Source organism: Podarcis gaigeae (genome assembly GCF_964106915.1).
Source record: "Podarcis gaigeae genome assembly, chromosome: 2".
Taxonomy (NCBI): domain Eukaryota; kingdom Metazoa; phylum Chordata; class Lepidosauria; order Squamata; family Lacertidae; genus Podarcis; species Podarcis gaigeae.
The window spans coordinates 126,093,447-126,103,325 of NC_139679.1; the positions used below are offsets into that span (position 1 = coordinate 126,093,447).

Below are 9,879 nucleotides of genomic sequence, written 5' to 3' on the forward strand. Positions count from 1 at the left end.
CCAGTTCCCTTCGCCTCCCTGCCCTGAGTCTCTGCAGTTCAGGAGAGGCTAAAGGGTTACTGGACCCAGGGGGAGACTCACCTGCAGGCACTGAGTCCTCAACCACCTCTGGAGCCAGAGTGGAATCACCTGATGCCTGCTCCTGAGGATCTGGCACAGGTGCAGGCGCTTCAGAATCAAGGCCCTGCCCCAGTTCAGCCGGCCCTGGAGGCGGGGACTCCTGTGCAGGCTGGGATTCCTCTGGTTCAGCCTCTGAATCGGAATCCCAGGCCATCACAATACCTGATGGAAGAAAAACACCATCAGTTAGAGTATTTGACCGCCTTTGAGACAGTCAAAGGACTACTCCAAGCCTCGAAGGGAGCCCCATCTTATCAGCTGCCCATATTAAATCCCGGAAGGCAGCCTCTGCCCCCCCCCACGAGGGACACCCCGCAGACGACTCTATGGAACAAGCCCTGATCCCCTTTTACTATAGAGAACCGACACCACCCGCCCCTAGCGACAACTTGGATAGCGGCGAGGAAGCAGGGGAAGAAGGAGCACTGGGGGGGGGGGCAGGAATCAGAGACTTACACGATTACAAGCCAGAACAAATAAGAACCCCACCCCAGAGCACTGTAGTCCTGCAGAAAACCCCATAGAAAAACCCAGAGAAACTCCGGGGACTTCTAGTCAAGCGAGTCCTACAGCGGTCCACATGCCCCTAAGGGCCTTGCCAATTCCACCTCTCCAACCCGATGGACCCCCCGGGATGGTCTACACGCACCAACCCTTTTATACGGCTGACCTAGTAACCTGGTCAAATCAAATGCCTTCTCTGAGGGACGATCCGGATAAGTGCCATCACCAAGTCAGCGCTATTTTTTCCACCCACAAGCCCACTTGGCCAGATGTCCACGTCCTTTTGAACGCCCTCTTTAACGAAGCCGAAAAGGTGGACATTCTGGCCAAAGCTGGAGAAGCCATAGAACTCCTGGACTATCAGAGAGGACGTCCCGAAGGGTTAGAGGCCCTCTCAGCTCAATGCTTACGTATAGAACCTGTTGGTTTCTGCTTCCTTCACTGAGCAGCGAAAGTGCTTGTCACAAGACAATGTTTACATTCCACAGTCAGAGTTACTGTTGGGTTTTCTCACGGGAAAGGAGACTGGATGTGACGTACACTGGTTTCCTGTTTTTCACTGTTCTTTGCAGTTCAGTGTGATTCTCTCCGTGCTTTAGAGGAGAGAGGATGCATTTCTCTGCTCCGGCAGAGGCAAGATGTTTTCCTGTAACTTACCAGTTTTGAAGTGTAAATAAAGTAATATAGAGCATGTTGGCACGTACTTTTCATCATTCCGCTGTGCACGGGACACTGCTTATCACCAACATATGGTTCCGGGCCCAGAAAAACACAGTGATTTGAGAATGGACTCCAGAAGTCGGGCTCCTGGCAAAGGAACAGAGGAGCAAAGAATCGGAGTGCCGGCAAAAGGTATCGGAACAGCAGCAGAGGGATGGATCGCACGGTATCTGCTCTGCGCGTCAAAATGATTGATGAGGTATGTGCTACTGCTCCGGGCAGCCTGCCAGCTTCTAATTAATGGCTTTATGGCTGGACTTTGAACTTTTAATAGCCGGTTTTGCCGTGGCACAGGCAAAAGGCTAAAAGGAAAAATTTCCTATGCTGGGGGAAATCGAAAGTAACTTTTTAAAAGTGCTATTGGAGTAAAGCAGCTGCAGAACTCAGTGACGCAGCGAATTAAGGCAGCATAGAGAAAGCACTTGAGAACTTTCACTTCTGAACTTGCCTTTGGAATGCGGTTTGAAGCAGCTGCAGATAAGCAAAGCAGTTAAGCAGAAAGGCACAGGCTCACAGGCAGAGGCTGTTTTGACCTTGCTTTTGGATTGAAGCAGCTGTACACAGACGCAGCATGTATAAAGCAGCCTGATTTAAAGCAGCAGAGATGACGCAGAAGGCTAATGCCAGAGTCATGATGGCTAGCTGCAGAAGGCTGGATGAGGCAAGTGGGGGATTTGATACCACTGATCAGCCAAATGCTCAACTCACAGTAGCCTGTGATACTGCCATGATTCAGAATGAAGCAGATCGGCGGGGTGCTAGCTGCATCGGCAAGGGGGAGACTTCACAGTCGTCATCCCATAGTGCAGTGGAACCACCAGATGGCGCCAAAGCTTTGAAGGCAGTGAAATGCTACTCGTGTGGACGTCTAGGCCATATGAAGAGGGAATGCAAATATCCCAGGGCCAAGACAGAGCAGCGCAGCGGAAGTTCATCGCGTGGAAAAGGCCAGAGCAAAGGCAAAGGTCCGGTGTCCAGGACAACGCAGCACAAGGCAATGGTCTCACGCTTCACTCCAAAAGTTGCAGAGGTCCAGAAGACGTCTAGATCTTTCTTCGTTGTTGATTCAGCGGCGACCCATCACATGTGCAACGATAAGCGACTGTTCGTGTCTTTTACACCGCAGGAAGGTGCGATTCACCAGGCGGATGACCACACAATCCCAAGTAAAGGCTACGGAACTGTTGTTCTTCACAGTTTGGACTTATCGATACAGAATGTGCTTTATGTGCCGGATGCCAAACATAATCTGCTCAGCGTTGGGCAGCTGAATGAGCGGAAAATTGACGTTTCCTTTAAGAACAAAAGGTGCATCATCACAAAGAAAAATGATTATGCATTGTATGCTGAATATGTTGATCGTTTGTATGTTTTGTATTATGATGATGTTGTGCAGGATGACACTTGTTGCATTGCAGCTTCTAACAAAAGTTTGCATGCAGAATGTATTCACGATTTTCATAGAAAATTTGGTCATTTGCATTTTGAGGCAGTATCTAAAATGCCTGCCTTGGTTGAAGGTATGACTATTTAACCCTGCAGGTACCACATGAAGTGCAAGGCATGCGCAGCAAACAAGGTGAAAATGGCTGCGAAAGGTAAGGTGTCTAGTAGGCAAGCTACAGAACCATACCAGGTTGTTCATGCTGATTTGGTTGGACCACTAGCGCCCTCTTTGGGTGGAAACAGGTACTTCATGGTTCTCATTGATGCATTTTCCAGGTATATTTATGTGTACAATCTCAAGCAGAAATCAGAGGCTTTTCCTAGGTTCAAGGAATTCTGTGCTTGGTTGGAAAATGTGCATGGTAAGAAGATAAAGACTTTTTTTTCCAGTGATCGCGGGGGAGAATTCACTTCTCAGCAGTTTGAAGCTTTTCTGACTGAGAAAGGAATTCAACACGATTTGTCTAGTCCTCGCTCGCCATGGCAGAATGGACTTGCGGAACGGGCAAATCAGACATTGCTTCAAGGGTTAAAAACCTTGCTGCATGATGCCAATCTTCCAGAGAGTTATTGGGCCGAAGCTCTCTCATGTTTTGTTTACAGTTATAATCGCAGGTTATCTTCAGCGATTGGTTGTACCCCCTATGAGAAGATGTTTGGCAAGAAGCCATACATCAAACACATGAAAATTTTTGGTTCTGACATGTGGATTCACTCGCCACAAAACTCCAAGTTAGACAAGCGTGGATTGCATGGTATCTTTCTAGGTTATCAGAAAGGGTCTTACAGAATAATGATGACTGACTCAAACACAATTAAGCTCACAAGAAGTGTTGAGTACAATGCCAAGTGGGGGGAGAATGTGGGAATTTTCCAATGTTATCCTGATGACAGTGATGAGACTGAGGATAGTCAAAAGCAACCGCAACAGCCCACACCCACTGATGAAGGTTCTGATTCTGAGTCTGAAACTGAATCGGGTGATTCAGAGGATTTCAAGAGTGCGAAAGCCTCTATGCGACCCTCTGAAAGCTCTGATCAAGAATTGGAGGAACCATTGTTCACAATAGGTCGCTTTTCTCCTAAGAAGGAAGAGGAGAGTGTTGAAGACTTAAGGCTAATTCGCAGGTCACAGAGAGCCACAAAAGGCAGACCTCCAAAGAGATTTGCTGATGAGTTTGCTAAGATAGCAGTAACAGCTGTTAAAAGCTCCAAGAAGGTATTTGAACCTTCAAGTTTCCAAGAAATCCAGGATTTGGATTCAAAGGAAGCTGAGCCATGGTTAAATGCCATGAAGGCTGAGCTTGATTCCTTGGAAAGGAACAAAACATGGGACCTTGTTCCAGTAGTTCCAGGAATGAAACTGCTTGGAAGCAAATGGCTCTTCAAAGCGAAGACTGATCAAAATGGCAAGATAGTCAGACACAAAGCCAGATTGGTAGCCAGAGGTTTTGCACAGGTACCAGATGAAGACTATCACGAGACCTACTCACCCACAGTGAGGTATGAGAGCATTAGGCTTATGCTCAAGCTAGCTGCAGAGGAGAATCTACACATTAGTCACCATGATGTGAATACAGCTTTTCTGTACGGATCTCTAGATGAATCACTTTATATGCTTCCACCTGATGGCGTACAGGTAAAACAGGGATTTGTTTGTGCTCTGAAGAAGTCCCTTTATGGTCTCAAACAAAGTGCACGGTGTTGGCACACAAAACTCACTGAAGTATTGTTTTCTCTAGGTTTTAAGCAAGGGAAATCTGATCCATGTGTATTTGTCAAAGAGGAGGGGCAAAAGAAACTGTATTGTTTGTTTTATGTTGATGATCTTTTATTCTTTTGGAAGGATGTCACAATGTACAATAACGCCCTAGCTCAACTGAAAGAGCACTTTGACATGAAAGATCTTGGTGAGGTAAACAACTACCTATCTCTGGAAATAGAGAGAGATCAAGATGGTAACATTCTAGTACACCAGTCACGGAAAATTGTTGATGTGTTAAGCAAACTAAACCTGATGGATGCTAACCCTGTAGACACACCGATGACAACAGGTTATCAGGTAGATGACACTGAAGAAGCATTTTCTGACACTACACTGTACAGAAGTGTGCTAGGCAAGCTAAACTTCATTGCCAGATGTTCAAGACCAGACATTGCTGTTAGCTGTAATTTGCTAAGCAGACAAGTCAACAATCCTACTGTTAAGGATTGGAAAGCTCTGAAACGCATAGCGCGGTATTTGAAAGGCACTATGCATTACAGGCTGAGATTTAACAATCAGAAGTCTGGTGGTCTTGAGATATTTGCAGATGCAAGTTTTGGAAGTGACACTACAGACAGGAAAAGTATGTCTGGAGTTTGCTATAAGTACAATCAGGGTCTATTTGATTGGTCATGCAAGAAGCAAACAACAGTTAGCTTAAGTACTTGTGAAGCTGAACTGAATGCACTGTCTTATTCACTTAAGGATTGTGAATGGTTGTTACAATTGTGCAAAGACATGAAAATTCCTGTCAAATGTCCAATCCAGGTTTACCAGGACAACAAAGCATGTTTGGCTTTGCTGAATTCTGAAGGTTGTAAGCAAAGCACGAAGCACTTGCAATTGAAGTTGCAACATGCTAGGGAACGTATTCAGAAGGGACTCGTAACGGTGTCCTATATGCCAGGTAATGAAATTCCTGCTGATGTATTGTCCAAGATTGTATCAAGGGATCAACACTGTACCTATGTGCAGAAGTTGGGTTTGTACTGATATTGTACGAACACGCTGCCCAGTGATGTTCACAGAAAGGGGGAGGATGTTGGTTTCTGCTTCCTTCACTGAGCAGCGAAAGTGCTTGTCACAAGACAATGTTTACATTCCACAGTCAGAGTTACTGTTGGGTTTTCTCACGGGAAAGGAGACTGGATGTGACGTACACTGGTTTCCTGTTTTTCACTGTTCTTTGCAGTTCAGTGTGATTCTCTCCGTGCTTTAGAGGAGAGAGGATGCATTTCTCTGCTCCGGCAGAGGCAAGATGTTTTCCTGTAACTTACCAGTTTTGAAGTGTAAATAAAGTAATATAGAGCATGTTGGCACGTACTTTTCATCATTCCGCTGTGCACGGGACACTGCTTATCACCAACAGAACCAACTTGGGACTACAACACCACCAACGGGATCTGGTGCTTAAATTTATTTAAGAAAGCAATTTTGGACAGCATAAAAGCTGCTGGACAGCGTACCGTCAATTGGACGAAGGTCCAAACAGTACTGCAAGGACCAAACGAGCACCCATCGGATTATTACACCAGGCTGGTATCAGCTATCAAAAGATGGGGCGGGGATAGACCCGGAGAACTCCCAGCATGAAGTTATCGTAAAGGGCTTTTTAAAGGACCAAGCCAGCCAAGATATCAGAAAAGCCCTAAACCTCCAAATAGGATATGACGGGAAGAGTATTAGCAAAATCCTATCTATAGCCAAATCGGTTTACAATTCCCGAGATGAGAGGAAGCGAGAGGAGACCAAACCTGAAATTGAACAGATCTTAGCACTGAGCATGGAACCTAGCCCCAGCCGGGGCAGAGGCTTCGGCCGAGGAAGAGGGGTCCGGGGAGGAGGACCCCCCCAATGCCTACAGGCAGTGGGGACCCACCACCAGAGGATGTTTCCACTGTCAGGAAGAGGGACACATAAAAAGGTTCTGTCAAGAATTTAAATATTTTTATGATAAAACCAACTATCCTCCTTTCCCATCATGTCCCAATATGGCCCAGGGATATGGGAACCAGCCACCTACAGCCTATGCTCTGCAAGTGCCCCCGAATTCACTACCCCAAAGCCAACGACCCCAACCGGGTCCACGGACTCAAATGCCCACCATAATGCCCGCCATAAATCCACCTACTCCCTGGTGGCCCGCTGGAATGCTGAGTTAAAAAGAGCTATCGACTGTCTGGCTCCGAAGCGCCCTCTCCGATTGCATGGAGCCCGGACAGCCCCGTGGTTTTCTTCGGAGCTGAGGGCGATGAAACAATCGCTGAGACGGCTAGAGCGTCGGTGGCAAAAAACTCACTCCGAATCTGACCGGACACAGGTTAGAGCTCAACGTCGAGCCTACCAAGTGGCACTAAAAGGTAAAGGTAAAGGTACCCCTGCCCGTACGGGCCAGTCTTGACAGACTCTGGGGTTGTGCGCCCATCTCACTCAAGAGGCCAGGGGCCAGCGCTGTCCAGAGACACTTCCGGGTCACGTGGCCAGCGTGACATCGCTGCTCTGGCGAGCCAGAGCCGCACACGGAAACGGCGTTTACCTTCCCGCTGGTAAGCGGTCCCTATTTATCTACTTGCACCCGGAGGTGCTTTCGAACTGCTAGGTTGGCAGGCGCTGGGACCGAGCAACGGGAGCGCACCCCGCCGCAGGGATTTGAACCGCCGACCTTTCGATCGGCAAGCCTAGGCGCTGAGGCTTTAACCCACAGCGCCACCCGCGTCCCTCCAAGTGGCACTAGCGACGGCGAATAAGACTTTCTTCACCGCCTCTATTGCATCTGCAGAAAATAGTAGCAGGAGACTCTTTCAGGTGGTTCGCAATTTAACGGAACCAGCTTTACCACCGGGGCCTTGTAAAGACCCCAAGATCTCCTGCAACGATTTTGCAAATTTTTTTGCAGATAAAATCACTCATATTTGGAAGGAGCTAGACACCACCGTGGGAGCAGGGCTGGGGCGGGAGAGTGCTAGAGCTCTGTCTGGTCAAGTTGCATGGAATCAAATTCAATCCGTTACCCCCGAGGATGTGGACAGGCTGCTTGGACGCGTGAAACCAACCACCTGTCTCCTTGATCCTTGCCCATCCTGGCTAATAAAAGCAAGCCGGGAAGGGAAGGGCGATGGGCTCTGCAGGGTGGTGAATGCTTCCCTCTGTGAGGGAACATTCCCAGATCCGCTGAAAGAGGCGGTCATTAAACCGCTTCTTAAAAAAACCATCTTTACACCCGGCCAGTATGGCCAACTATCGCCCAGTCTCAAATCTTCCATTCTTGGGCAAGGTGATTGAGCGAGTGGTTGCTGAACAACTCCAGGCACGTCTGGAAGATGCGGACCATTTGGATCCCTTCCAATCGGGATTCAGGCCTCATCATGGGACTGAAACTGCCTTGGTCGCACTGGTTGATGATCTCCGGCGAGCTAGGGACAAAGGTGAGAGTTGTTTCCTAGTTCTGCTGGATCTCTCAGCGGCCTTTGATACAATCGACCATAACATCCTTCTGGACCGTCTAGAGGGGCTGGGAGCTGGGGGCACTGTTATACAGTGGTTTCGCTCCTTCCTCCTGGGCCGTGTTCAGAAAGTGGTGGTGGGGTGTGAGTGTTCAGACCCCTGGGCCCTCACTTGTGGGGTGCCTCAGGGTTCCGTCCTCTCCCCCATGCTTTTTAACATCTATATGAAGCTGCTGGGAGAGATCATCAGGGGGTTTGGACTGGGTGTCCATCAATATGCAGATGATACCCAGCTCTACCTCTCTTTCAAATCAGAACCAGTGCGAAGGCGGTGAAGGTCCTGTGTGAATGTCTGGAGGCGGTTGGAGGACAGATGGCGGCTAATGGATTGAGGCTGAATCCTGACAAGACAGAAGTACTGTTTTTGGGGGACAGGGGGCGGGCTGGTGTGGAGGTCTCCCTGGTCCTGAATAGGGTAACTGTGCCCCTGAAGGACCAGGTGCGCAGCCTGGGAGTCATTTTGGAGTCACAGCTGTCCATGGAGGTGCAGGTAAATTCTGTATCCAGGGCAGCTGTCTACCAACTCCACCTGGTACACAGGCTGAGACCCTACCTGCCCGCAGACTGTCTCGCCAGAGTGGTGCATGCTCTAGTTATCTCCTGCTTGGACTACTGCAATGAAACTCTACGTGGGGCTACCTTTGAAGGTGACTCGGAAACTACAACTAATCCAGAATGCGGCAGCCAGACTGGTGACTGGGAGCGGCTGCCGAGACCATATAACACCGGTCTTGAAAGACCTACATTGGCTCCCAGTACGTTTCCGAGCACAATTCAAAGCGTTAGTGCTGACCTTTAAAGCCCTAAACGGCCTCGGCCCAGTATACCTGAAGGAGCGTCTCCACCCCCATCGTTCTGCCCAGACGCTGTGGTCCAGCACTGAGGGCCTTCTGGCGGTTCCCTCATTGCAAGAAGCAAAGCTACAGGGAACCAGGCAGAGGGCCTTCTCGGTAGTGGCGCCCGCCCTGTGGAATGCCCTCCCATCAGATGTCAAAGCGATAAACAACTACCTGACATTCAGAAGACATCTTAAGGCAGCCCTGTTCAGGGAAGTTTTTAAATCTGTGATATTTTAGTGTATTTTTGGTTTCTATGGAAGCCGCCCAGAGTGGCTGGGGAAACCCAGCCAGATGGGCGGGGTACAAATAAATTATTATTATTATTATTATTATTACTACTACTACTCACCCTTGGACTAACGCCACTGCTCCTCCCTTACACCCGCCAAATCAACCACCCCCTGACGACCAGGAGACATATTGACAACTAAAAGGGTATCCCAACCCAACCCAAGCCATTTGTCCCGTCCTGGCATTATCACCAGAAGAGACCCTGTTTGTACTATCGAGATCGACCCAGGAGCCACATACTCCACCTTCACCGACAGCCACCTGGAACCAGGGTCTGAGACCAGGAAGGTCATGGGACTGGATGGGATACCCCGCACTTGCCCACTCTCACAACCGGCTAAAGTCACTCTCGGACTCCTACTGGCGGAGCATACTTTCCTCCTAACTAGCAGTCCTGTAAACCTCCTCGGCAGAGATCTGCTCTGTAAACTAAATGCCACAATAAAATGTTCCGGGGATGGCATCTACTTGTATATGCCTGAAGACTCTGTCCCCGCATGCCAGGGCATGATACAGGAAGCGAAATCAGACCGCCAATTTCCCAAACTCCCTCCTGAACTAGAGAATGAACTACCCCCTTCATTATGGGGCACAGAATCAACCTCCGTAGGACTTCATCCCTCCATCTTTCCCAACATCACGTTCTTTTCCAGGGAGTCTTCTCTTCTCATGAGGTGACCAAAGTACTGGA

At 48.8% G+C, this 9,879-nt stretch overlaps 1 long non-coding RNA gene across 1 annotated transcript; it reads left to right on the forward strand.

Annotated features, from left to right (window-relative positions):
* The first annotated feature begins 1,119 nt into the window (after positions 1 to 1,119).
* On the forward strand, positions 1,120 to 5,868 carry LOC310838276. Its single transcript, XR_014560881.1, has 2 exons — positions 1,120 to 1,185; positions 5,748 to 5,868. It is a non-coding gene; the product is annotated as an uncharacterized lncRNA (long non-coding RNA).
* The last annotated feature ends 4,011 nt before the right edge of the window (positions 5,869 to 9,879 follow it).